The sequence below is a fragment of the Narcine bancroftii genome, chromosome 3, assembly GCF_036971445.1.
Source record: "Narcine bancroftii isolate sNarBan1 chromosome 3, sNarBan1.hap1, whole genome shotgun sequence".
Classification (NCBI taxonomy): Eukaryota; Metazoa; Chordata; class Chondrichthyes; order Torpediniformes; family Narcinidae; genus Narcine; species Narcine bancroftii.
In genome coordinates this window covers 367490041-367513825 of record NC_091471.1, presented here as the reverse complement: position 1 = coordinate 367513825, position 23785 = coordinate 367490041, and the positions used below count along the sequence as shown (strand labels likewise).

The 23785-nt window shown below is 41.6% G+C and overlaps 1 protein-coding gene and 1 long non-coding RNA gene across 20 annotated transcripts in view; one reads left to right on the top strand and one right to left on the bottom strand.

Annotated features, from left to right (window-relative positions):
- Positions 1–923: 923 nt before the first annotated feature.
- Positions 924–23785, top strand: part of rbfox3a (RNA binding fox-1 homolog 3a) — a 644989-nt gene continuing 622127 nt past the window's right edge. For 11 of the 18 annotated variants that reach the window (XR_011354963.1, XR_011354964.1, XM_069930251.1 and 8 more), the window contains exons 1-2: positions 924–1022; positions 2727–2791. The gene's annotated coding sequence lies outside the window, so the exon portion shown is untranslated. The other 7 variants (XR_011354969.1, XR_011354968.1, XR_011354967.1 and 4 more) reach the window with 6 other exon arrangements.
- LOC138759584 (uncharacterized) overlaps positions 14670–23785 on the bottom strand; it is a 28048-nt gene continuing 18932 nt past the window's right edge. The window contains exons 3-4 of one of the 2 annotated variants that reach the window (XR_011354971.1): positions 22928–22980; positions 14670–14879 (exon numbers count right to left, since the gene is read on the bottom strand). This is a non-coding gene — a long non-coding RNA (uncharacterized lncRNA). The remainder of the gene's footprint in view (positions 14880–22927; positions 22981–23785) is intronic. The other variant, XR_011354970.1, reaches the window with a different exon arrangement.

Genomic DNA, 23785 nt, shown 5'->3' with positions numbered 1-23785 from the left:
ATATGTGAGTGGCCAATTCGACACCTGAAAATCAGTTTCAATGTTGTCAATTCAATCAGCATAGCCTCAATGTTCACTAATATGAAATAATTTGGTTTTAATGAAATTGATTTAAGGTTAAATATTGGCCAGGGCTCTGTGGGTAACTTCTCTTCTCTATTGAACTAATGTTCCACTCAGTGAGACAGATGAAGCCATGGTTCAATTGGCACAATAGCACCTCTGACAGTTTTGCAGTTCTTCAGTACTGCACTTGAATGTCTGTCTTGGTTGTGTGACCAAGTCTCTGGAATAGGATTTGAACACACAAGCTTCTGATTCGGGGGTGTGTGCTACCAATCAAGTCATGGCTGACACTCTACAAGGACAATGAACATAGAAAGGTTATGAAACATTTAATATGATAATAATCTAAAGTGTGGTTTTATCTTTTTCAATAATGTTGAAATGCCCACCTCACTGACAAAAGGCAAAGGAGGAAAAACCCAACTCCAACCAACCAATTTTCCCCTGCCTGTCCTGCATCGGACTTGTCAGCCACAAACGAGCCTGCAGCAGACGTGGACTTTTACCCCCTCCATAAATCTTCGTCCGCGAAGCCAAGCCAAAGAAAAAGAAAAAGAAAGAAAGAATGTTGTTAATTGGAAAATAGTTATTTGTTCAGTGTTAGCTTTATGTTAAAGTACATTTCTATTTTGACAGAATAGAAAGGTTTCGAAAACCAGTAGAGGTTCAACATTGGCAAAAAAAAATAGTCTGAATAAGATCTTTTCAGCATTATGTTGCTCTAATTTGCAATCAGTATCTGCAGCAGATTTCATCAGGAGTTTTATGTGAAGGCTGCCCTTGGCAATTGGAGTCAGGTGGCTAGGGTAGTTAGTTGAAAAGCTCAGATCAGCAGGAAGTTGATTGGGTGATAGAGATCAAGTGATCTCGTGACACAGGGTGGTGTTGATTCACTTCAACTCAGCAGTCTGGGGAGGTGGTACTGTTGACCAGAGTTCCACACAGTACATGTAGCAGTGAGTAGGAAATTTACAACTAATTAGTTTTTTTTCTATGTGTCTACCAGGGTAATGAGAATAGATTCAATAATGGTCATGAGCTTATTGTCATAAACATAAGTACATATGCTCCAGGTTTCTTACTTGCTGCAGCCAAACAGGTTCTTTTTTAAAGCAAAGCAACTCCAATAGTTTATGTTAAATTACCACAGAATGGAAAAAGATGATTAAATAGACTGTAAATATTCTGTTACAATTAGCGGAGGGGGGAAAAAAGTGTTTCAGTTTTGCAGACAGAACTTTTTTGTGGTGCTAGAGTAACTTATCCTTAGTGTGGTGAGGGGAGGTTCCAGAGCCTGGTAATTGTTTGGGGAGGGGGAAGAGAGGATCTATTGTTGAAATTTTGAGGTGCTGGACTTTGGGTTTCTGTCTCTTCTTTCTAAAGAGAGTAGTGAGAAGAGGTTGTAACTAATGTGATGGGGTCCTTCATAATGTTGGCTGCTGTCTTGATGGGGCTTTAATGGTCAGCCCTGTGAGGGACTTTTCAATGTTGCAGCCTTCTTTCTTTGTGGGCACTCAAATTTCCAAGCCAGGTTGTGACCCCACCAGCCCAGTACTTTCCACAATGCATCTGTAAACACCTGGAGGGTTTTCAGTGACAGTGGATCAAAGGTTCTGGGAGAAGGTAGGGGAATGGGGCTGAGTTGGAGAATGGGTCAGCTCGTGATGGAATAGTGGAGTGGACTTGATGACCTATGTTTGCTCCTATGCCAAATCTCCACAGTCTTCTGAAAGTAATGGTGTTGGTGTGTTTTCTTCATGGTTGCCTCTTTATGCTACTTCAGAAGTGCTCCTCCCTTATGTGGACTTCAAGGCAATAACCCTCTCTGCCTCTAACCATCGATGTGGACGGTTTGTGGTCTTTCAACTCCCCCTGTCTAAATTCCACACTAGGCTCTTCGAACCTATTAATGTTGAGATCACCACACTACCCGAATCTCCATTTCCAACTCCCATTTGAACCTAATTTGCCCAACAATGGTGGTGATGTCATTAAATTTATGCACTGTGTTGGAGCCAGACTTGGCTATGCATTTATGAGGGTACAGGTGATAGAGCAGGGGCTGAGCACGTGGTGCTCCTGTGTTGATGGAGGAGGTGGCATTGCTGGCCTTCCAATAAGGAAAAACACATGATAAATGCTGGAGGATCTCAGCTGATCTCACAGCGTCTATAGGAGGGCCGGGAGGATTGTAGTGTACTACAATCACAGCGTCTGCAGACTTCCATATTTTGCTCCTTCCAATAAGGAAGTCTGTTTCAGTTCCAGAGGCACAGTTTCAGGTTGCTTTGTGTGGTCATATATTTTGCTGGTATGATGGTGTTGAATGCTGAACTGTGGTTGGTGAGCAACAGCCGGACGTAGGTATTCCTGTGGTCCAGGTGACGATAGGCAAGTTCAAGCAGTAATTGTAGAAATTTGCCACAAAGGTGAGGCTGGAATAGATATGGTCATAAAGTGCCGTATGCTCCCCTACATGGTATGAAAGGGTAAAATGTACTTTCCCAGATATGATTGAGAAAAACATGGTGTGTGGAATGCAATAAATGGAGGGAACATACTTGGTCAATTCATTGCATTGTTAGATGTTTGTTGTTTGCTACCCACTTCCCGTGTTTCTCAGACTCCAGTAAACAACTCATTCTTTTTCTGTTTTGCAGAATCCTGACCACTGGTCCAGGGACATTCATGCCATTCTCAGCATAAGATTCGAGTAATCTCTAGGGTAAGAAATGCTAAGACAAGTTTACTTGCTCTTTTATATATTTTTTAATTTGCCAGGAGTGTCACAATTGCAAAAATAGATATGAAGCAGGGCCAAATGATGATAAATTACAAATTCGTGCAAGGCTAGAGTTCATTATTGTAAAGGTAATACTAATGTAATATTAAAAATTACTAGGCCTCATGGAAAAATGCACAGGCTGCTTAAATTACATGCCTATGACTTGATAAAATTTTCTCCCTGATACACACTATGTAAAATTAGATTGTTCAATCTTCGTGTTCAAAGAAAAATTGTACTCTATTGAACTTTGACAATTCTAAATGCATTTATGGTAAATGTTTAAATCCTGTCTGTAGACTATTCTATCTATTAACTGGAAGTGAATGTTTCAATGTAGTATTTGGATATGCATATAAAGTGACTATCACAGGATGCTTTGCTAAAGGAGTTTTAAAGCCTCAAGAGATCAATGAGAAACATCAGTAAGTGGACTGATATCTCCTTTAATAACATTTAGGCTTGCACAACAGTTCAATAGAACACAGTTCTCCTTTTGCGCTCAACAAAACAGTGACCTGCTGCATAAAGTCCCTATTTATTCAGTGGATGTCATGGGCTGTGATTTTTTTTTTTAACCTGACCCCTTGGATGAGTTGAGTGTCCATATTTAAACAATTTCCTTGTTCTATTCCATCGAAGTTAAAATTGAATGTGGTGGTGAAAAAGGTGCCTGCCTCAAAACATGCCCTTGTCATCTCCTAAGTAGGGGGTTGGGGTGGAGAGGCCTGGTTGGTTAAAATAGTGATGCTAATTTACCTTGATTATGCTTTTGTTTATTTAAATTAAAGTCATGGAATTGCTAGAATTGATGGTATGAATCCTTGTTTATTCTGATTAGGAGTTCAATAACTATTTCTAAAACGTTAGGCCTTCCAATTTTTTTTCTTCTTGTGGTTTGCGCATTGCTGGGCCACCACTTGAATTATTTTAATACACTGTTTAATGTCTGACTATATAGTTTTTCACATTCCTGATTCATTATTTGCATAATTCTTGCATGCCACGAACAAATGCCCCATTGCTGATGCGGTTCTTGCGTTGTTGATAGCTGTTCCTTGACTGGAGTTGATTCAAAATGCAGTGTGTACAATGCTCTTTTTGAAAATTTAAGACTCACAAATGGTAACCCCGGAAAGTGTGAAACTGAATCACTGATACCAAACCAAAAGGCCACAACTTGAATAAGAGGAGGGCATAATCTGGTTCTTCTTATCAGCTTGGATTGAAAGTTCATGAAGTGGGAATGGCAGTGACCTTGAAAAATGCATCACCCAGACTGTCCACTCCTCCTCTGAATAGAAAATCATGGTGTTGAGCCTCGTATGATGAGAGGGAAATGACTGTGGAGAATCCATTATGGAGAAAGCAGAAAAATGCATTTTCATGGAACTTGGGATGGTGATCGATCATATTCAAATTGACCCTGAGTTCAATTGCCATTGTGCTAACTCCAAGAATAATTTTGCTCCAAATACTAAACATAGCAGACTATCCCATGATTTACAGGTGGATTTAATTTTTCAGATTTAATTGTTTCTCAGCTACATTTTATGACAGTTTGTTTAGACTGAATAGAATCTAGTTGATTCAATTATACCTCTGACGTCAGATAACCTTGCTCTCACTAGTGTTAATGTTAAAAGTTTACATTGACAGTTATGTTCCAAAGAATATATTTTGCCATATAATGTTCTCAAAAGCAGAGAAAACATTGTTGGCTCTATCGAACATTAATTTTTTGACACTTTTTTTTCCCTGATATTTATTTCCAGCTAATCACATTTGTTCTTTCAAATGATTCCAGGTTGTGTCTCACTCTTGAATATCATTTCTATTCAAAAAGTGCCAAAGGTTCCAAACAGAGAAGCATAGAAACTGGCCCTCTGGGAATGAGCTGGCCTGAGTGGATCGATACATGACCCTGAACGAGGCTGTTTGCATTATCGAGATAGTTTAGTAGTTTCATTCTGCAGAATCACTTTGAGCTGCGTAGGAAAATACATTCAGCATTATTCAGGTAATCACACAATGGGTTCAACTTGTCTACTTTTGCTGACTGGTAGCTGAGTAAATTTACCACTCATTTAAACTGTCTTTCAGCCATCGGGAAACAACCAGTCATTTTTAAAACTAGAAAAAAAATGTTTGGGAGAAAATAAAAGACTGGGGTCTAAACTGGTGGAATTTGCTGCATCTCTGATTTGTAAATTCTTTGCCAGCTCGTATTGGAACTAATGGTGATTAATTTGCACTATTCCCCATGAAGCAATGATTCCAAACCAGCTTGCTTTCTTTTGGCAAGAGATTGATAAATGAACCTGGTGGACCTTTCCTGGACTAGCATTGCCTTTTACTAACTGTGAGATGTGCTTTAGCTCACATGGGCTGCATGTCAGTGGCCATGGTTCATTAGGGTTGGGTCACATTTTCCCATAGTCGTAGAAGATTAGAAATGCCTGTAAGACTTCATTATGAGATCAAACATGATTTCATCTCGTATCGCTCCGGTAATTGTAGCTACAGAAATAATTTGTAAGAGAAAAGTTGTTATTTTTGAAAGGGATCCATTCTCTTTTTTATTGTATGGATATGATTCCATCTCCCATGCTGATATAGTGAATGACTCTTTACCTGTTTGGTGAATGACTCTTTACCTGTTTGGCCAATTAATATTCAAGGAGGTAGGACAAAATCTGGGTCGTAGCTTTTATGTAGAAATGCCTCTCTTCAAAAGCAACATGGTGGAAATATTACAAAGTGGATCCTTTTAGCTGTCTGAGGTTCACGCATGGTGATTGAATTTTTTGCAGGGAAATAAAGGGCCTGTATCAGAAATATTGCACCCTTCAATCATTCTTAACATTGCAGAAATGTTATGACATGTCTGGATTTTGTCACCATGGTCCATGTAAGATTTTGCTATTCAATAAGTATGATAAAACATTAGAAATATCAATGCAGGGAGCTGATGCACATAAAAATTTAGATTCAAATGTATACCTGCTCACATCTGGTTCAAAAACAGGAAACTGGAGTCTAACATGGTGTCATGGTCAAGAAATGAATTAGTTGAGGTGTGGCAGATATAGCTTGGAATAGGAGAAATTATCTCAGAATTTTGGGTGCAGTGTAGAATCCCAAATTATGAGCAAATTTTGGCCGATTCTTAGTTCACCCTGATTATGGTACAAGGCTTTTCCAGATCCCAGACAATTCCAACAAGAATGGTTTGAAATGACTGCTATTTCCTTGGGTTCACTGCCACGGGGGTCACGGTTCTTTTGATGACAATCTAAATAATATCAGTGCAGAAGTCCTTTTAATGTTCAGCATATCACAATATTTTTCTTGTTGCATTTTTCTTTTTGACTGACATCCTCCTGACCTACAAGCCCATTTTCCCATCATAGGCCACTTCTGCTCTAACTAGGAGAAGTTGCATGCGAAAGGCTTCGAAGACCTCGTGCTCTTATTCTATTGCCTGCCAGGAGGGAGCCATCTAATCTTTGCTCTGTTCTTCCTCTTGATGGTGTGCTTTACATCAGAAATGCAGTACTCTTTCTTGGCTCTGTATATTGGAGGACCAGTAGCTTTGTCGGCATACAGCAGCAGTTTCAGCAAGTGCTTCTGCTTTGAAACCCCAGGCTAACTGTTCAATCAAGCATTACTCCGTTTATAATAGTTTTAAAACTTTAATCCAAATAGCTGCTACAGTTATACTTTAACAATTAACACACATCAACCGCTGTTCGGAAGAAGTACTGATTTGTAAATTAACGGGGGCTTTTTGACAGGTTTCACTTTTTGAATGAAAGCTCCCACTGATAAAGCCCTCACTCCCTGACTTCAATAATGATGTTGGCTTCAGGCCCTAATACAGCGATTGGTCTATGATACAAACCGAAGAGGATTTAATTATTAATCATGTTTTCTCAGTCCACCTCAGGTGAAAGTTGAAGATGATGTTTCTTCAGAAATAAAGTAGATTTACAGTTGCTGCAATAATTTTTTTTTAAATTTAGATGTACAGTAACAAGTCCTCCTGGCCCATGAATCTATGCTGACCAAATTTCCCAATGAACCTATAACCCCTGTACATTTTTTAAGGGTGGGAGGAATCTAAATGAGGCGGTGTCTTTTTAAAACAAAAAAACAAAACAACCTCTATCCAAGACGTGCCCGCTTCACTCTGCTACCATTGGGTGAAAAGGTACAGGAGCCTAAAGACGAGAACTCAGCGGCACGAGGACAGCTCCTACCCCACTGCTATCAGATTCCTGAATAATAAATGAACCAATGCATTGCCTTACTTTTTGTGCACTATTTTTAATAGTAATGTTGGAAGATGGTTATAATATGAATGTTGCAGCAAAACACTGAATTTCATGATTTGTTCATGACAATGGAGTGCCCAGAGGGAACCCTTGCAGACAGTGCTAGATTCGAACTTCAATCGCTGGCACTGTGATAGGATTGCTCTAGCCGCTATGCTAACCGTGGCACCTGGTCCAGACTGGAATTCTTAAGCTAAGATAAATGCCATTGGAATTTTTAAAACTGAGACCAAAGATTCCATTATTCTAAATGGACCATACAATTTTTAACATTCTAAATGACAGTGAGTTAAAGCATTAATTTCATGTTTTTGTACATTATCTTACAAATTTCAATCAAGAACATAAGACATAGAAATAGGCTGTTCAGCCCATTGAGACTGCCCTGCCATTTAATCATGATCTGATCCATTTTCCCACTCAATCCCTACGCCCAGCTTTCTCCCCGTAACCTTTTACACCCAAGCTAATAAAGAAAGTATCGATCGCTCTTAATTTCTGGTTGCCAAGCCACACTTAAATTTGTCAAGTGTCCTGTGGTGGGCCTCTGTCAGAATGATTCTGGAATTGGCCACTGGGAGGTGTGCAAGTGTATTCTAATTTCCTGTCTGTGATGAGGCTCCTGGCATTTGGTATGTCACCTCCCCAAAAAGATTAGCCAAGATGGTTTGGTCAACACATAACAAGTATGATCAATTATTGATTACTGAACACAGCTTGAAAGATAGTGTCTGGGTGGGGGGGAGAGTGAGTTTGAATCTAACCAGTTAAAAAAATTAAATAACATTCAATGCATTTGTTGGCTGCCAGTGGAAGAATAAACATTAAAGTTGTAATAAATCAGCTAGAGTCATTAACCATGTAAACATGAACCATTTCATCCAACAAGCCTCTTTGGACAAATTGGCATCCAACACCACTTGTGAAGTACGCTCAGGGATGGACCATAATCTTAAGGACAGTGGAACTTGTAGAAATGTAATATTTTCAAATTCAGCTGCTATCTGCCATTGCTTCCCTTTTTAAAAAAAAATAGATTGGTGATGCAATCAATGTTCTTTGATTTCTCCTGAAAGACATCACAACAGCTGAGAATTCCCTTGGAACTAATCATGCTCTGTTTCAATCACTTAAGCAGATGTAGCAGGGAAGGCCTCTATCCTCTTCTGTGAATTGGAACCTGATGGGACTGAAGCAAGAAACTTTTCAGAATGTATTATCATGAACAAGACTTGAAATTCGATGTTTTATGGCAGCATCAATAGTGTAAACATACATGTTATAACCATCTTGCAACGTTACAATAAAAAAATAACAAATAATAGTGTATGAAAAGTAAGGCAGTGTCCGTGGTTCATTGATTATTCAGGAGTCTGATGGCGGAGGGGAAGAAGCTGTCCTTGTGCCATTGAGTGCTTGTCTTTAGGCTCCTGTCCTGTTTTCCTGATAGTAGCAGAGTGAAGAGGCCATGGCCTGGAGTGGTGGGGCTCTATGAGGAAAGAGGCTGTTTTAATTTTAATAAGATACCGTGTAGATGTCCATGATGTCTGGTGCCTGTGATGTCACAGGGTGAGCTAACAGCCCTCTGGAGTTTATTCTTGTCCTGAGAGTTGGCGTCTCCATACCAGGCAGTGACACAACCAGCTAGAATGCTCTTCACGGTCCACCTGTAGAAGTTTGAGACCTACCAAACTGCCTCAGGCAGTTCACAAAGTATAGCTGCTGGCAAGCCCTTTTGTGAGCCATTGTCTGCCAAGCAGGAACCAAAACGTTAGCTGCGAAATTGATCCAGATTTTATTCATTATCTCATAGGCAACTTGCATTTGACACTGTTTTCAGAATTGAGCCATCAATTTGCGATTTTAAATGAATATCCCCTTGAGTGAGGTGCTGGAATTTGGGTGTGAAAATTTAGCTATTTCCATCTGTACCACTGTAACCATTGTGAAGATGGATTTATTTCCAGGACACTCTTTATTTAGTGTTTTAATCTTGAATCTGTTCTTGAGAAATTAAAGGAGCTAAAGGCCAGTAAATTCCATGTACACATCAAAGACCAGATTTCCAATTCATTGCAGCCAGCACACCTTTGTAGTACAATATAGCCAAAGTCTGAATCATTGATTTCAATGCTTTATTGATGCCATTTCTAGTAACTGTAAATCACAACCCCAATACGTCGGTGATCCAGCATTTTAATTTAGATGCACAGCTCTGCTGAGTCACAAGCCCTACTCTGTCAAAATGCACCCAATAACCAATAAGCCTTTGAATCCCCTACATCTTGGGAATGTGGGAGGAAACCCTCAAAGACATGGGGGGAGAGCTCACAAACTCTGGGTCTCTGGCGCTGTGCTAACCTCTACATTAAAACTAAACAGGATATTGATGTCCATAAAATTTCTCTAAAACTAAATGGACCAGCAAGGTCAACTATTTAAATTAATTTTTGAGTACAGCACTAGTCTGTGAGTATTTCTTTTCCTTGTCTTATCATTATTTAAAAGAGATTCTTGGATATTAAAGTTTTTATGAATTCTGAGCATCTGATGTCCAATTATTCACCAACATTGACCCAAACCCAGATTTTCCAAGGGAACAAAGGATTGTTCCACTATCCAAGTGTGTAATGTGAATCAATTAATCATGAATGTTTGGCACCAGATAATGCAGATGCATCTTTTTTGTGTCTTGTGATTCCATAAGGAGCACATTGTTCCGAGGAAGAGCAAAAAGCATCTCCATTGCTTGTGAAAATTTTAATGTAATTGCAATGTGGCATCAAACTCGTATTTCTGGCTTGCTTTTTCATTCTCTTTGATTTATGTGTAGTGTCATAACATTTAGATCAGAGTTAATTTATGAGATTTGCATCAAACAGCTTTCATTGCATCATAAATCAAAACCCTTTCACTTTTTCTGGAGGCTTCTCACTTGTGTGCTGGAGTTTAAGGAGATCTGACTGATTCCTCCACGTCTGTTGTGGTTAAGAAATAAACTCAGTAATTGCTAGTTTGTTCTGAAACACTATGGATTGTTGCAACCCACACCTGAACACATGGGAATCTCAAATTTTAACAAAATTGAGCAGACAGGAGCTGTCCAACTCGTTTGTTTCTTCATTTAATTATCAATCCGAGCAAATATCATGTGTTTCTCCGCACACTGCTTTTTACGCCATTTGTGCCTTTAGAAAGGCATGAACCCTTTTGGCATAAATACTTCACGTCTCGCTGCTCAGTACTATTGGTATTTGTTGCTTTGAATATATTCACCAATATTTAATTTGTCCTTCAGTTGTTTCACATTTGATGATGATTCGTATTGTTTAATCAACAGGTCAATCTAGATTTTGGGTTTTAATTCATGTCAATTAATGATCCATTTGAAATAATATTTTCTATTTTATTACTAATATACATGTTCCATTTCCAAATATTATTAATAATTCAGCTGTTTCTCCAGAAGCTTCCATAAATCTAAGTTTTAACATTCCAATGTGACTTGGTGTTTCTACAAAAATTGATGAATTGGTCCATTGGAATAATGGACCCCCTACCTGACTATCACCTCCAATCACAAATGCCCAGTACACATGCTCATTAATTCTCAAGTTCTGTATCTTATTATTTTCTTCAGTAGAGTTTCTCACCACCAAGACCGTGTATCTATGTCATAATTCTCTCAAAATAAATAACATTTGTCATTTCATCACAATGGGTAGTTCCGTTTAAATCCTCAGAGGATTCCAATTAATTTGAGACCTCCTTTCATAAATTATGATTGGTTTGGAATTATTGCCTTTCTGCTTGTTCACTTCTTTTCAGTTGCTTGTTTTCAATAGATTCCTGTGGTTTCCAAATAGACCTATGTGCCATTTACTCAAAATAATTTTTAAATATTGTCTTTCATTTAGAAATTGCCCAGGTGCTAAATAAGAAAATCTACAGATGCAGAGGGTCCAGACAAGTGCACAAAAGGGCTGGAGGAACTTAGCAGGTCATGTAGCATCCAGAGAAAATGAAAGGCCTTCAACATTTTGGGCCTGAGCCCTTCGTCAGCAGCACCAAAAAAATCAGGCAGACATGTTAATAAAAAGGTGGGGAAAGGGATAGAGGGAGGAATGTAGGCATGGAGGTAACATGGATATGGGTGGGAGGAGAGAAGAGAAAGAAATGGAGAAGTGATGTGGGGAGACAGCAGAGGGCTAAGAAACTTCTCTGATAGGAGAAGGAAGGGGAATGGTGGGGTGCTGGAGGAATGAAGACAGATGAAGAAAATGGGAGAGACCAGAGGAGGGGTTTAAAGGATATTAGAGATTGATATTGATGCTATCTGGTTGGAGTGTGCCAAAATAACACATAAATAGTTGTTTCTCCAATTTGGAGGTGGCCTCAACTTAGCAAATTAGTCCATGGAGAGACATGTCAGTGTGGCATAGAATTGAAATGGATGGCCACTGTGAGGTCCTTACTGTTGGAGAGTACGAGCAAAGGTGCTCAATGAGCATCCAGTCTCCCAGATGTAGAGGAGGCTGCGTCAGGAGTACCAGATATGGTAACTGACCCCCGCAGATTCACAGGCAAAGTGTTGCTTCACTTGGAAGGTCTGTTTAGGCCCCAAAAAATAGTGAGGGAGGAGGTGTAAGGAGGGTAGGTACTAAGGGGGCAATTGGTGGGAAGGGATGAATGGACAAGGGAGTCTGGGAGGAAGCAATCCATACAGAAAATGGGGAGGGGAAGCTCTGTCTGCTGGTGGGATCCCATTGTAAATGGCTGATATTGTGGAGAATGATATGTTGGCTGAAGAGGCTGGTGGGGTGGAAGGTAGGGGAGCAGATGTGTGGGATGTGGAGGAGATATGGGTGTACCTCATCGGGAAGTGAATTCCCTTGGAATTGGGTCTTTCGTGCGGAGATTGCCGTCCACTGGTTGTGCCTAGACTTCAAGTAGAGATCACTGGTCTTGTATGGCATTCACCCTCGGCAGGTGGATTCATCCATGTCTTCTGATTGGAGTACTCCCAATACATGTGCGTAGGCACACATTCATCCACGAAGATCTTGAAGTTAGTGACCACCGTGGCTTATTCATTCAAGTTGGAAGATGAGTCTTTGATTAGGTTGTAGTCCACCAATTCAACACAGTCCTGAACGTGCTCCTCTGCCTCCCTCGATCATACCTTCACCACTGATGCTGTGGTTCTCAATCTATGCTTGTACTCGAGGAGTAAAAGTACAGCCAGGTTTTCAGACTTACTGAAGTGCAGTCATGAGATGACTCTGTATACATTCTTGATAGTGGTGTAGCAGTGGTCATGTGTGTGTGGAATCCCCTGGTTGTGCAGATAATGTGTGGCTGATAGCTTGTTAGACTTTTTCATGTGCATGAAGTCCCTCGCAGATGATTGGAAAGGTTTCAGGAGGTGCTGAGAACTTTCTCTTTGTACTAATAGTTAGGAAGAACTTCCTATTACGAACTAGTTCAGCCACACTTCTGGGATACTATGCTTGAGGAAAGATATAAAGGCTTTAGAGAAAAGGCACTTGAGGGATATATTTAAGTTATCCTGCCTGCAGATGACGTGGACATTACCTCTCCATAAATCTTCGTTCGTGAAGCCAAGCCAAACTAAACTAATCCCAGGCATGCAGAACTTTGGTTACGTGGATAGGATGTGGTTGTCCTTGGAACAGAGGATGTTGTGGACACCTTAGACTGAATATCCTCAGCTTTTTTTTTTATCTGCTTATTTTTCAGGATTTGAACATTACGGACACACCTCACGTTTTTGGAATATTTCCTGGGCTATCATTGCTTTGAGTATGCCTCTCATTGAAATACGTGGGTGCAGGGCTGGTGTGCACCAAGATTAAACTATCGATCCTCAGTGATCTAAATGATGAAAGGAAAAGTAGGGGATGTGTTAGTAAGATTGCAGATGACACTGCAGTTGATGGAGTTGTGGACATTGTAGAGGGCTATGAAAGAATACAGAAGGGTATAAATCAGTTACAGATATGGGCAATGAAATGGCAGATGGTGTTTAAAACGGACAAGTGGGAGATTTTGCACTTTGGGAGGTCAAATATAAGAGGAAAGTTTACAATTAATGGCAGGGCTCTTGAATGCATTGTTTTGCAGAAAGATCTGACAGTCCAGGTCCATAGCTCATTGAAAGTGGGTGGGATGGTAAAAAAGGTTAGAGTATGGGATGCTTATTGTACAGAGTATTGAGCAGGGTATGGAAGAAATTTTACAGTTATAAAAAATTTTGGTTAGCCCACACTTGGAATACTGTGTACAATTCTGAACCCCAGGGGGTGGAGGGTTTGGAAAGGGTTAGGAAGAGATTTTCCAGGTTGTTGCCTGGTTTAGAAGGTAGAACATGTGGGGAGAGATTAGACAAACTTGGTTTGCTTTCTCTGGAGCATTGGAGGCTAATGGGTGACTTGATAGGTTTATCAAGTTAAGGTAGGTTAGATAGTCGGCAGTTAGGGCAATACTGTTAGAGTGCTAGCAACTTGCCTTAGAATCCGGTGCTGTCTGTAAGGAGTTTGCACATTTTCCCCGTGTCTGCGTGGGTTTCCTCTGGGTGCCTTCCACCCTTCAAATGTACAGGGGCTGTCGGTCAAATGGGTGTAATTGGGCGGCACGGGCTTGTGGGCTGGAAGAGCCTGTGACAGCTGTGTGTTTTAAATTGTATTTAAAAAAATTTAAATACCATGCTGTATGTCTAAATTTAAAATTTTACCCAGGATTAAAAATGTCACAAGCTAGAGGACATGAGTGGATAGGATTGAAAGGAAATGTGCAGGACCAATTTATTGACACAGAGAGCATTAGGTACCTGGAATGTGTTGCCAGAGGTGGTGGTGGAAGCAGATATGATAGCAGCACTTAAAGGCATTCAGACTGCCACATGTGCACGCAGGGGATGAAGGGATCGAGGATATGTTCAGATGGGATTATCTTAAATTGGCATCATGGCCAGAACAGTCATGGTGAGCCAATGGGCCTGTTTTGGTGCTGTGGTACTGCATGTGGTGGCACAGTTAATGTAGTGGTTAGCGCAGCACCTTTACAGTGGCGGCGATCAGATGGAAGTTGGAGTCCTGCACTATTTGTTCTCTCTGTGTCAGGGGTGTTACCAGGTTCTAAAGTTAGTGGGAAGCGAGCACATTAAAAAAAGGTGCCACGACACATACCAGATGGTGAGTCATTGGTTGAATAGCGGGTTGAACTGACTTTTTTGCATCGTCGGACCGGAAGGGGAATGGCGCCACTTTTGAAAAATATGCTCAGCGGAAGTGGTCACTCCCCTGCACCCTTCTCTTTCCCCCGCTCCCCATTTAGCTACACCACAGGTCTGCATGGGTTTCCTCCAGGGGCTCTGGTTTTCTCCCACTGTTCGAAATGTACCAGGGTTGTAGGGTAATTGGGATCATGGGCCGAAATGACCTGTTACCATACTGTATGTCTAAATTTTAAAAATATATAATTTAAATGCTCCATTTAAGGTCTTTCAGACCTTGTTTGTTCATTTTGCTTGGGTGTTAACTTTCGAGGAAGTAGAAGGTGGGCCCAACTCTTTGTTGATTGTGCACTTCTTCTCCCGCTGAATATGGCCCTCTCCTCGCCTTTCATACTCCGCTGGCCTCTCACAGCTGAACTTTGTTTTTTTTAATCAACTGTAAAGCAAAACTGAAGTTGAAGCACCACAGACCAGCAAAAAATGAAAAACAAGCCAACTTCATAAAGACATTGTTATAAACATTCACAGCAGCTGAAGGAAGAACTGAAGAAATAAGGGCCAACGTGGTCTTTTAGCCGGACACAAGACAGAAAGCACAAAGGATGCTTTCTGTTTTTTTTAGAAAAAGGTAAAAAGGCGTGTTAGGCGGTTACACCCATACTGCTTATGTCTCTTATTAAGCTAACAACCTTAGCTGTAAATCCTGGTACATCTCCCTAAATGTGCTCACAGAGGACCCTCTGCTGTGTTTTGGTCATCTACACCCAATGGCAGAACTGATTCCTGCATAAAGACCTGCAGTGTTGAGGTAGCCTGGCGCAGGCAAGGGCAACAGCTTTTTATGACTTTTATGTTCACCTAGTGAGCATGAAGATTGTCGACCTGTGCAAGCAGACTCCGATTTATTGTCAGAGGACATCACATAGAACCCTGAGATTCTTTTTCCCGTGGGTGAGGCAGAATTACCACTTATTGGCAGTGCAATAAAAAGCATTCAACATCCAAAAAAAGTAAACAAATGAAGAAATCTAAACAAACAACTGCAATACAGAGAATAAAAAAATTAATGAAGTGAGCGTTAGTCCTGAAATGAGTCTCTGTAAACACTACTGTGTGAATAATTCTGACACTAAGTCCACAGACTGTACAACAGGCTCTGATTAGCTTAAACTTGTACACACCAGTCTCAGTATCTTTGCTGACTCCACGTGTCTGACTCTCCAAAGGGCCCAGCTCAAGTTTTTATACGGGTCAGTGATTGACAGCTGGCAGGTGGTTCCAGCCTCCCAGGTTGCCTACCTGCAGGTACAGTGGTCGTCCCCTGCAGTTGGCCAGTAGGGGTGCAGTCAGTGTAGTGGTTGTATCACCCTAGTCCCTGATTGAGTTTTGTTGTTGAGTCTGATGGTGGAGGGGTAGCAGCTGTTCCTGAACCTGCTGGTGTGAGTCTTGTGGCACCAATGCCTCTTTCCTGATTGTTGCAGTGAGAACAGAACGTGTGCTGGGAGGTGGGGATCCTTGATGATTGCTGCTGCTCTCTGATGGCAGTGTACCCTGTAGATGTTCTCGATTGGGGGTGGGGGGTTGGTGGGGGGAAACTGGCATCTATTTGTAGATATTACAGGCAATGTTTGTCATATCAACCACCTCGCATCTTGAATGCACACCAGTAGGTAAGACGCACAGCACAATATCAATGTGCTGGTGCAACGTTGAGGTAACTGATGGGATCCATGAGGCTTCTTTTCAACAGTCATTTCTACTTTGGAGATTCTCCTCCAAATATTAACCAGTCTTTCAGGATATGATCCTGGACCTTATTTTCTACTTGGTTTGTTCAGGCCTCTCATAGATGGCCAGTTAAAGTCAACATCACTAAATTCCACTTGGCTGGAGCAGCACAATGTAACGACTCCATGCTGTGAAGCTCGTGCTAAAGCAAGGAATTATATGATCAAATGTATGGAGTAATGTGGTGGAGTGGGCAAGCAGTGGGGAAACTGTGGGCAGGCAGCATCCGTGGTCAGAAATGGGCAGTGTTTCAGGCTGGGACACCATTTGAAAGCAAAGATCTCAAGTCCTTCCATTGTCTAGTTGCCTGCTCCAGACCACAGCTTGTGCAGTTTATGTCACCGATCCTGCACTGTTTTTCTGTGTTGTTCTAAATTTTTTAATGACATAGTAGGTGGCCATTTTGGCCCATCTGATCCATGCCAGCTCACATAGCAATTCCCATTTCCTCACCAGGTGAAAACTGCACTCTTCAACTCTTTTGGCCTCACTGATTGTAACCAATTCATCCCACCTTTTCATCAACTTCCCCAGATGTGACAACTCGTGTACACTCCAGGAGTCATGAACTTGTCACGGCTGGACACCGCATGGGCTTTGTGCAGGGCTGGTCACCGCTCGTGATGTAACAGATGACGCTCAAGTATGAAAATGCGCAGGTGTGTGGCAGAGAAGGACATGCTGGGAGTGAAGAGGGTTAAGGTGAAAAACTGAGAATAAAGAAGACAAGGTGGTTTGCTGAAACCAATTGTGTAAATCTTCTATTTGCGTGGTGAGAGTTTAGAATTTACCAATTCCTACAAACTTATTGGACCTCATGTTTTTGGAGTATAGGCATCTGGTTGTAAACCCCTGTGGTCAAGCAAGGATATGCAAATTCCACATGGAGATGAAAAATGAATCAGGCTCACTAGAGAAGCAAAGCAGGTGCATCGATAGATTCCACTGAGAAAGATGCCGTTGACGTGTCCAAAAGCAATTCTGTCTCCATGAATATCATGTGATGGTCATCTTGAAACAAAAGCCATCTATCTTCACCTTTGTGTCAAGCTGCCACTATTTGCTGCCAGCCCATGCTTACCAGCTGCACAGTAAATGGTCTCCTGGGACAATGAGTTGCAATGCAATGTCACTGGGATTGACATTGTTTATTGTTAATGGTGAAGATGACCTTTTTTAACTGCTTCATTTAGAAAATCCACACCTGAAAACTCAATAATATAAACAAAATAATGTAAAAGGACTGAGAAATGTATGTCCTCTCTGATCAACTCTTCCAGGCGCTATATATTGTTTTTCTGTAATAAGTCCAACATACTCAGCAGGAACAACAACTTGCATTGAAAAAACTTCTTTAACTTCATAAAATAGGAGAAGCTTCAGATTAAAAACTGCCTGAGCCATATAGAAAGATATTGGCAAAATCTGCTGAAGGGTTGTCTAAATGAGAAAGGTGCTTGAATCTTATTCTCATACGTTTATACCTTCTCTTGTAGAGTTAGTAACATCCAACATCTTTGCAATTCTCAAGGTTTGATATTTTCATTTGACTTTCCTAGGGTCTTAAGGGTTAAATTTAAATTTGGACTTGCAGCACCATAACAGGCCCTTTGGCCCACAAGCCAATTACACTCGATTGTCGTACACCCCAAGTACTTTTTGAAGGGTGGGTGGAAACTGGAGCCTCCGGGGATTCCCATACAGACACGGAGAATGTACGTACTCCTTACAGACGGTGCAGGATTCGAACCCTGGTCCCAATCACTGGTGCAGTTAACAGCGTTACACTAACCACTACACTAACCGTGCTGCCCATGTTGATGTGAAATTCTAAAGTAAGCATGCACACTGGTTTCATGTTTAGAATCAGTGTTGATCTTTCTGGATGTTTAAGTTGGATGTTGCTCCAGCAAGGTATAGACTTGCATTCTGACCTCCCATGTAATGTGGGTTGACAAGAATCACTCCGGGTTATTAAGTGCAGGTTTTTGTTTTGACAGAGATTGTGGCTAAGGGTTTAATAACACACAGAGCCTTAACTAAAATTAGTAGCTGCTGTGAAAGTCTGGCATGGACGATGGATTCCATGTGTTGTTGCCTAATCATTGTGCTTGGTGGCATTTTACTCTATTTCACTGCACCCGTTCATCCATCCACTTGATTTGTTTTGCTCCACAGATACAGATATAGCTTTAAATTACCAAAGGGTGAATAGTCTCACTAAGTAAAATGATACAAACCAAGCTGACTTGTTTTAGCAATTGGATTATAACCAACAAGAGGCCACACTTGCTATATCCTTTAAAGAACGTCATTGCTGTGTGTGTCCATGACGACCCGCTGAAGGGCGCTTCTTTACGCTGCTTAATCATCACTCAATGTCTGTCCATGACGACCCGCTGAAGGGCGCTTCTTTACGCTGCTTAATCATCACTCAGTGTCTGTCCATGACGACCCGCTGAAGGGCGCTTCTTTACGCTGCTTAATCCTATTAATGTTGGTTTCTGAATGGGCAGGAGAAGCCCAATGAAACATTTATGCAATATCCTAGTAAATGATCCCAATTACTTGCAGTATTGCTATAGCTGACAACAACGAACAATCTATCCTTTTTCATGAGCACCGTAGATTAGAACATGTATGCCCTGAGACAAATTTACTCTCGTATTTCAATATAGTAAAATGCGCCAAGAGTTTAGATAAACGATTCCCCACAACCTCCTTCCACTTGTTGATTATTAGGTTACTCTGCTTTTACCAGCATTACGGATCTGCAGGGCCACTTGAACCCACAACAGCAAACTGAATATCGGTGTTTCTTTAGGGGAAGTAGATCCAATTCTTGCTTCACTTTATCCTTTGTCACAGAAGATCTAGCTCAAATGACTTGCATTATATTTCAATTGACAATTATTTAGCTTCAGAACCAACACATTTCCAATCTTGAAGAAACAGAAAGACTGCAGATGCTGAAGGAACCCCTGTGGTCAAGCAAGGATATGCAAATTCCACATGGAGATGAAAAATGAATCAGGCTCACTAGAGAAGCAAAGAGTCCACGGTCAGACTGGTCAGTTAATGTTTCAGGTCCAGTCCTTTTATCGAGACTGAAAACCTTTCCAGTCAAATCTCATGATATGTGAAGCATGCCATGCAACTCGTCCTACAATTAACACACTTCACTCAAGCTCTTCATTATGTTCCTCTCTGTCTCACAGCAAGCAATGGGGTGACACACGTCACCTTCCTACTGTTCAAGTAGTATTTCACACCACAGCTGTCACACATCTCCATTCTGTCCACACAAATCACACCTTACAGCATTTCCCACAGCAAAGGCCATTTGGTCTAGCAATTCATCTCTGTTGGGAAGTAAAACATTGTTAGTGACCTGCATAAAATATTGTAAAATTCCTGGTGTTTTTCCCTTGAACAAGGGCTCAAGCCCGAAGCATCAGTAACCTTCCTATGGACGCTGGGAGAAGACAGCCCTATCAGGCCGTGTTGTTTTAGAAGCAGGGAGAAGTAATCCGATTTCTTGCTCCCTCAACATATTTGCTCATAATTCTGAATTCAGAAAGCAGCCTTGACAGGAGTACGACATTTTACCTTCCAGCTGTCAGGGAGTATTTTTAAGGCATGAATATACGCTCCATTGAGGAAGAGATGTGTTCATAGGATAAAATGTAGAAAGTTGTTTTATTAAGATAACTTCAAAAATAATTTATAAGAAAACCAGCAAGTTTTTTACTCAGTCAGAAACTTCCAGAGAACAGTTTGAGTTAAAAGCTAACAATATTTCCTGGGAGGGAGTGGCACCAGCAGGATAACCCAGGTAGGCTGCTAGAGAAGTGCACATCTTCTATGAGTAAGGGCACCTCTGACAGAAACTTGCTGTCTTTCAGAAGCTAAAGAGGGATGGAGAGAGTCGACAGTAAGAATCTTTTTTCCAGTGGTGGGAGTATTTAAAAAGCGATTAGATTTAAGGTGAAAGGAGTCAGAGGGGATTTTCACACGGAATGATTGAATCAGGAATGCACTGATTAAGGAGATAGTGGATGCACGCACTGTACCCTCATTACATTTAAGGAACATCTAAAGAAGCACGTTAATCATCAAGGCATAGAAGTTAATAGGTGTATTAGAAGTGAATATGGGTCCAATATTTTCTCTGGATGTGTTGGGCCAACAGCTGTGTTTCTCCTCTGTATGAGTCTGTGACTCCTTCTGGGCATCTATCTCAGGGTACATTTTGAAATGATCAGCATTTTGTGGATCTGATTGAAGGTTGCATGCCACACATTGCCTTAATGTAGTTTAACAAGTTACAATATGCTCTTGACTGCATGGGCTAATCATACAATATAGTAGCAGCTGAATGTTATATTTATCATGGAAATCAATTGAATCAGAATTTGAAAGAGGGAATATAACTGCAATTTTATGGAATCACAGAGGAATAGAACGGTAACAGCATTGAATGAGGATGTTTGTCCCCATGAGTTCATGCTAGTCCTCTGCAAGAATAGTGTGACTGGGCACACAATCACTCCCTGTCTCAGTAGCTCTGCAAAATGTCCATCTCTCACCACAGTGATCTTTCTTCCCATCTCACTCCATTGGGTCCTTCCCCTTCTCCCTCCCCCAAATTCTGGCTCAAGCAACAGTACAACGACACTTTGGTGCATTTTGTCCTCCAATTTCACTCTGCTGGGACCACTCCTCCCACTTCACCCTTCTGTGGCCTTGATCCACTATGAACACACGCCTCCCATCTGTGTGCACTCCCATTCTTCTCACTGCATTTTGAGTACCACTCTGATCCATGCCTGCTATTTTCACTTACAGAACAGACTTCAATAGAGGGCTCATTTTATTTCACTTCCAGGTACCCGAACAGCAACTTGAGTATGAATCGCAGTTTGGTTCATATACAGTATATTCAGAGAGCTTCTGAAGATGGGAAGGAAAATTTTCCATTTGGGATGCATCGAAAATACCAACATGGTTTATATTGTTCTTGCTGAAATTCCAAAGTCAAATTTGGCATTGGAAATAGAATGATTGAAGCAGTTGGTAAACTAGATTCCTGCATTATTTCCATTTGCATGTGAGTGTGAAATATATGAAACTAATGTCTTCATTCAGCATGGTATGAAAGACACTAAAGGGACAAAAATTAATACAACATTCATGCCCTTGTCATTTGGGCTGCCGAGACATTCTGATTGGCAGGTATTTGATTAGACAGGGCATCAAGGGTTGTGGGGAGAAAGCTGGGGAGTGGGGAGAAAGCTGGGGAGTGGGGAGAAAGCTGGAGAGTGGGGGGAAAGCTGGGGCGTGGGGGGAAAGCTGGGGCGTGGGGAGAAAGCTGGGGCGTGGGGAGAAAGCTGGGGCGTGGGGGGAGAGCTGGGGCATGTGGGGGGGAGCTGGGGCGTGGGGGGAGAGCTGGGGCGTGGGGGGGAGCTGGGGCGTGGGGGGGGAGCTGGGGCGTGGGGGGGGGAGCTGGGGCGTGGGGGGGGGAGCTGGGGCGTGGGGGGGAGCTGGGGCGTGGGGGGGGAGCTGGGGCGTGGGGGGGGAGCTGGGGCGTGGGGGGGGAGAGCTGGGGCGTGGGGGGGGAGCTGGGGCGTGGGGGGGGAGCTGGGGCGTGGGGGGGGGAGCTGGGGCGTGGGGGGGGAGCTGGGGCGTGGGGGGGGGAGCTGGGGCGTGGGGGGGGGGAGCTGGGGCGTGGGGGGGGGAGCTGGGGCGTGGGGGGGGAGCTGGGGCGTGGGGGGGGAGCTGGGGCGTGGGGGGGGGAGCTGGGGCGTGGGGGGGGGAGCTGGGGCGTTGGGGGGGGGATGGATCAGCTCATGATTAGAATGGCGGAGCGGACTCGATGGGCCAACTTCTGCTCCTATGTCTTGTGATCTTTTGACACATTCCCTTTGAGTATATAGTTACAAGACCAGGCACATGGTAAAGAATATTTTGCTGCAAGGCTTATTCTACTGCATATCCGCTGACATCTCCTGTTAGGATTTGCAAAACATGCTAAATCTATCCTTGCACCACCACAAATTGGAAATGCCATCATGTGGTGTGAAGAAGTACCCTCTTCTGTGGTTATATTCAGCAGATGAACTGGTCACAATAGAGAAAGAAGTAAGACTGAAAATTATCAGACCTTGTAATCAAATATATACATGTCTGGGTTCTGATCGATACAACCTCTTGGTTGACAAAGTTCAGTTTTGAAGCTTTTTTTTCCCCCTGTGGATTCAGGCTCAATTTTTATTTGTTTTATTTGGGTATCAATGGAATGGAAGGAAACATTTTTTTTAAATTGTTTAAAATAGTATGTAACACATTTACGTGAACTTTCTTAACTCTTGGATCTGTTTCTGCATGTCCAGTTCTGGTTTCTATTGATATGATTTTTGAGAGTTCGAAGTGAAAGAAAAATAGGTTTCAAGTACAAAAGTTGTGATGAATTTGCAATGATTGGTTACAAAAATTTTGTTCATCAATTTCCTTTCTTAAAAAAAAAATTCCTTCTGAAATATCACCCTATCTATATTAAATAAGTCAATACAGCAACCCTATTCTGTGGAAATAATTTGATCAGTCTATCTGGAGTAAATGATGATTAAGGGGTTTTGACCTTTCAACAGACAATACCAATGACCCAGTTCAGGCCTTGATCAATCAGCTTCTCACCAGATTAATAGAGATGGTTACAATCAATTCTTCTGGCAAGCATTTGCGCATCACTGGATCAACAGAACAGAAAATAAATTAATGGACAGCACCAGGATTTGCTCAATACCAGTAAAACTGTGCAATTTATCATCCAACATATTATCTACAAATGAATAGGATTGTGTTATTGCGACAAAAAAGATCTCTGGGTGAATGAACAAAATAGTGTGAACTGATAAAAATGGTATTAAATCTGAAAGGGTGTGTCTGTGTATTTTAGCGATGTTTGTGTGTGTGTGTATTTGTGTAAATATATACATGGAAATGTGTTCCGAATCCTGTCCTTAACATTTATTATCCTACACCTTGCGTTTTCCCCCAGTAAAGGAGACTGGACAGTCTGGGCTGCTCATATCAATGTGGCTGCCATTCACGCTGCTCCTTGATCAGCTGTCAAAAGATCCATTTTGACAAGGTAGTTTTGCCATTTGTTCTGTATCCTTGATATGAAATATTGTGCTTAATGAATGGTCAAGGCCAAAACCTAGCACCCATCACATGACACAAGAATCATGTTCAATAAGAATTAACGCTGAGATTCGAACATACATGATCTGGGTGTGAGCCGCAAGTATTAAAGGTCCAAGCATTTTTCTCCTTTAATAGCTTTTGCAATGAATTTGGTTTCTACATGCTTCATATGGTACTGTCATTATGATACTGAATGTTCTTGCAGCTTCAAAATACACGTTTGGTCGATGTTAACTCAACAGCTCTAAATTTGTAATGTTCACCATTACCAGGTGGAATTTGTAGAATATTCAAAATAAATGAACCCTGAATGTGGAACTGGATGTGCATTTGGCGTTCCCAGCC